At 45.3% G+C, this 5,254-nt stretch overlaps 1 protein-coding gene across 4 annotated transcripts in view; it reads right to left on the minus strand.

Moving 5' to 3' along the window:
• CCR8 (chemokine (C-C motif) receptor 8) overlaps positions 1–5,254 on the minus strand; it is a 20,348-nt gene that overhangs the window by 5,228 nt on the left and 9,866 nt on the right. The gene's annotated exons all lie outside the window — the stretch shown is intronic.

The raw sequence follows: 5,254 nt of genomic DNA on the forward strand, positions 1-5,254 counted from the left end.
AAGTGAAAGTGAAGTAGCTCAGTCGTGTCTGACTCTTAGCGACCCCATGGACTGCAGCCTACCAGGCTCCTCCACCCATGGGATTTTCCAGGCAAGAGTACTGGAGTGGGTTGCCATTTCCTTCTCTGATAAAATAAGCTACAAGGATATATTAATAATAAGGGAACAGAGGCAATATTTTGTAATAACTATAACTGGAGTCTAACTTCTAAAAATTGTGAATCACTTTAGTGTACACCCGTGATATGTCATATTGTACATATGTAATATTGAACATCAACTATACTTCTACTTTTTTTTAATGCTTAAAAATCACACATAGTGACAATGCTAAAACAAAACACTATAACAAAAAAACCCCAAAACTTCAAAAATAGATCTCACCAAAGAACACATACAGATGAAAGATTAGTGTATGAAAAAACAAGAGGGAACCGCATATTAAAGCACCAGTAAATTATCATTACACACTTGTTAGAATGGCTAAAATCAAAACACCAAATACTGGAGAGGAAGAAGATTAAGGGACTTCCCTGGTGGTCCACTGCCTAAGACCCCATGGTCCCAGTGCAAGGGCCTGGGTTCAACCCCTGGTCGGGGAACTAGATCCCACATGTGGCAGCTAAGAGTTCACACAACCAAAGATCCCGCACACTGCAGCAAAGATTGAAGATCCTGCATGCTGCAACTAAGAGCTGGTGCAGCCAAATAAATAAAAACAAATATTTTAAAGATTAACAAGAGAAAAGCATATCAATTAATTTTTTACAAAAAGAAGATTAAGAGGCGCTCTCATTTATTGCTGGTGGAAATGCAAACTGGTACAACCACTATGGGAGACAGTTTGGTAATTTCTTACAAAGCTAGAATAGGCTTACCATATAATCCAGTAGCATGCTCCTGATTTCTACCCAGATGACTTGAAAACATATCCACACAAAAATCTGAGCACAAATATGTATAGCAACATTACTTATAATTGCCAAAAAATGAGAATCCACCAAGATGTCCTTTGATAGATGAATGGATAAACAGGACTGTGGTCCTGTACACAGTGACATGTTTTTCAGTGATCTTAAAAAACCAGCTATCGAGCCACAAGCAGAAGCCTTAAAGTGCGTATTGCTAGCTGAAAGGAGCCTGTCTGAAGAGGCTACATGCTGTATGACTCCAACTACGGGAGAATGTTTTGGAAAAGGCAAAATGACAGAGACAGCAAACAATCAGTGGTTGCCTTGGGGTTCAGTGGAACGGGGGGCTAATTCTTCCAATCCAAGGGGAGGAGATATTTTTCCATTTCATTGAATCATCTTTAATTTCCTTCATCAATATTTTCTAGTTTTCAGGGTATACATCTTTCACCTTCTTGGTTAAGCTTATTCTTAGGGCTTCCTTTACTGTGATTTTTTAAAGATTTATTTTACTTATTAATTTTTTTGGCTGTGCCACATGGCATATGGGATCCTAGTTCCCCGACCAGGGATCAAATCTGCACCCCCAGCAGTGGAAGCGTGAAGTCTTAACCACTGGATGGCCAGGGAAATCCCTATGCAATCTTAAGTGGGACTTTTCTTTAAACTGGCTCTTTCTGATATTTCATTTTTAGTGTGTAGAAATGCAGCAGATTCTTCCTTACGGTGTAGAGAACAGGCACTTCAGGAACAGAATTGTGAAGTGATGAACTCATGGTTTATTTCTGTTTGTGAGACCAGGTCGCTGGGATAAGTTCAGTCATCCGCATTGAGGACAGTCTCCTGCCTCAGTATCAAGAAGCAGGGATATAACCTGACAAAACCAGACCAACTCTGTCACCTCACCACGAAGGTCTACAGCCACGGGCACCTTTACTGTGGAGTTCAGGCTGCCCTAAAAAGGTAACAGAGAAAGGGGCCCATTCCTCTAGCTTTTGTGGTCCAACGGATACAAGTGACAAAATTTCCCCACCTGCTAGTCATAGGAACTCATCACCGCCACCAACCCCACCCCCAACCCCCCACCTCCGTCAGGAAGAGAGGTGGAACCAGAGCTGTCTTTTCCGCTACTGCTCCCCCTTCTGGAGGGATGTGGAAGTTCCCCGTGGAAACGCAGGGAGCGAGCTAAGAATTCCCCCAGGCGGATTGACATCCGTTTCAATGCTACACTTTCAACTTCTTTCTTTAGATGCAGTTTAGAATGGCTATGTGTTCCTCTATGTTTCGTTTCATGACCCCTAAATCCATTCTCCTTTGTCTGCAATTTCATCTCATGTAAATAACCGCTGGTGTCCGAGTTCATATCTAGGTAATTCCCCTCACCCACATTATTCATAGGCTGACGTAGTTTGGGGAAAACCTCAGATCTTTTACAAGAGTTTTGTCAGTGATAAGCAAAGATCAATGGTTCACAGACAGGGAGACTCGGGGGCTCACAGTTACTGCTGATTCACATCACAAGGGCGGAAACTATGATACCTGCTTTACCTGAAGTTGTGGAAGGGACCATGGACCTCTCCCCGTCTGGGCCACGCAGGCCTCAGGGACTGGGTGGAATTCCCCCAAGACCAGCTTCCACGTAGGGCTAGAATGATGGCACGGGACTTGGCACAGACATCCTTGCTTTATGCAGGGTAACTGAGCAGGGGCCAAGGGGCGTTGGGGACTGAGCTGGCCTCTATCCTGCCTGTTTCCTCCACTCCACAAAGCCGGACCACTTGGTCGAGGCCAAGTTCGACTGAGCAACCTGACTTGGGCAGAGGCAAGCCCAGTCAGCAGAGGTGTTTCTGCGGCTGATTTATACTCCCAGGCATCCTTACTGTGAGTTCCTTGAAATCCTGCTATTTACTGTTCCTTCACCTGGTGGACTGAAGTTTTCCAATAAGCTGAATGGTATATGAGGCGCTGTGAAGATGAGGGAGTCAGGTGAGGCACTGGGGAGAGGACCTCACAGCCTGGACCAAAGGACCGCCTCTTGCTCAGTTCCAGGGCCATCACAGACAGCTGGTCTGGGCCCCTGTAGACCTGTGTCTGCCCTGGCCATGTATCCAAGTTTACTGAGGTTGCTGTAAAAAAAAAAAAAAATTACTGCAGACTTGGTGGCTTGAAACATTAAAATTTATTCTCTCACACTTTTGGAGTTCGGATGACTGAGCTTTCTCCAGGATCTTCAGAGAGAATCCTTCCTTGGCTTTTCCGGCTCCTGGTGGCAGCCCCAGCAGTCCTGGGCTTGGGGTTACATCACACCAATCTCTGCCTTTGTCTTTACATCGCTGTCTCCTCTGTGAGCTACGTGAACTCTCCCTCTGCTTCTATCTTATAAAGACTCTTGAGACCGCATTTAGGTTCCATCTCAATAATTCACGATAATCTCTCTATCGTAAGATCCTTGACCTAACCACATCTGCAAAGACCCTTTTTCTAAATAAGGTTACATTTACAAATTTCAGGGATTAGGACTTGATATCTTTGGTTGGGGGCTTCCCTGGTAGCTCAGCTGGTAAAGAATCCACCTGCAATGCAGGAGACCCCGATTCGATCCGTGGGTTGGGAAGATCCCCTGGAAGAGGATCTCCCAGTATTCTTGCCTGGAGAATTCCCATGGACAGAGGAGCCTGGTGGGCTATATCCATGGGATTGCAAAGAGCTGGACATGTCTGAGCAACTCAGCACAGCACAGCACAGCATCCTTAACTGGCTTTTATCCAAGCTACTATACCTGGGCTCTACAGATTTAGACTGTGATGGAGTTAAAGAGAAGCCTCCATTCCTCAATTTTGGACACAAGGCAGGGATCCCAGCATCCTAGAAGAAAGCAGCCAGAACCAGACTACACAGCCAAGGTCATGCAGGGCTCAAGAATCAGTGCTTTATCCAGGTCCATCTTCTGTTGCACAGAAACATTCACTAGATCCTGAAAGGAATACCCTCAGGGACAGACTTTATTTTTTTAAGAAAACCTCTTGACAAAGATATAAAATGCAATGTAGAATGGCTTTGTATTCCTCTACATCTTGCTTCATGACTTCTAAATCCATTCTCCTTTGTCTGCAATCTCATCTCCTAGAAATATTTTCTGGTGTCTGAGTTCATATCTAGAGAAGAAAATGGCAACCCACCCCCGTACTCTTGCCTAGAGAATTCTGTGGACAGAGGAGCCTGGTGGGCTGCTGTCCATGGGGTCACACAGAGTTGGACATGACTGAAGAGACTCAGCATGCATGCATGCATTGCAGAAGGAAATGGCAACCCACTCCAGTATTCTTGCTTGGAGAATCCCAGGGACAGAGGAGCGGGTGGGCTGCCATCTATGGGGTCGCACAGAGTCAGACATGAATGAAGCAACTTAGCAGCAGCAGCAGCAGAGTTCATATCTAGGTAATTCTCTAGGACACAGAAGTGCTGGACTGCCTCTATCAGAGGCAGTTCAGTTCAGTCGCTCAGTTGTGTCTGACTTTGCGACCCCATGGACTGCAGAACGCCAGGCCTTCCTGTCCATCACCAACTCCCTGAGTTTACTCAAACTCGTGTCCACTGAGTCAGTGGTGCCATCCAACCATCTCATCCTCTGTCGTCCCCTGCTCCTTCCGCCTTCAATCTTTCCCAGCATCAGGGTCTTTTCAAATGAGTCAGTACTTCGCATCAGGTGGCCAAAGTAGTGGAGTTTCAGCTTCAACATCAGTCCTTCCAATGAACACCCAGGACTGATCTCCTTTAGGATGGACTGGTTGGATCTCCTTGCAGCCCAAGGGACTCTCTCAAGAGTCTTCTCCAACACCACAGTTCAAAAGCATCAATTCTTTGGTGCTCAGCTTTCTTCACAGTCCAACTCTCACATCCATACATGACTACTGGAAAACACACAGCTTTAACCAGACGTACCTTTGTCCACAAAGTAATGTCTCTGCTTTTTAATATGCTGTCTAGGTTGGTCGTAACTTTCCTTCCAAAGAGTAAGCGTCTTTTAATTTCATGGCTGCAATCACCATCTGCAGTGGTTTTGGAGCCCCCAGAAATAGTCTGCCACTGTTTCCACCGTTTCCCCATCTATTTGCCATGAAGTGATGGGACCAGATGTCATGATCTTAGTTTTCTGAATGTTGAGCTTTAAGCCAACTTTTCACTCTCCTCTTTCACTTTCATCAAGAGGCTTTTTAGTTCTTCTTCACTTTCTGCCATAAAGGTGGTGTCGTCTGCATATCTGAGGTTATTGATACTTCTCCTGGCAATCTTGATTCCAGCTTGTGCTTCATCCAGCCCAGCACTTCTCATGATGTACTCTG

The sequence above is a fragment of the Bison bison genome, unplaced genomic scaffold, assembly GCF_000754665.1.
Source record: "Bison bison bison isolate TAMUID 2011002044 unplaced genomic scaffold, Bison_UMD1.0 scf7180017864043, whole genome shotgun sequence".
NCBI lineage: Eukaryota > Metazoa > Chordata > Mammalia > Artiodactyla > Bovidae > Bison > Bison bison.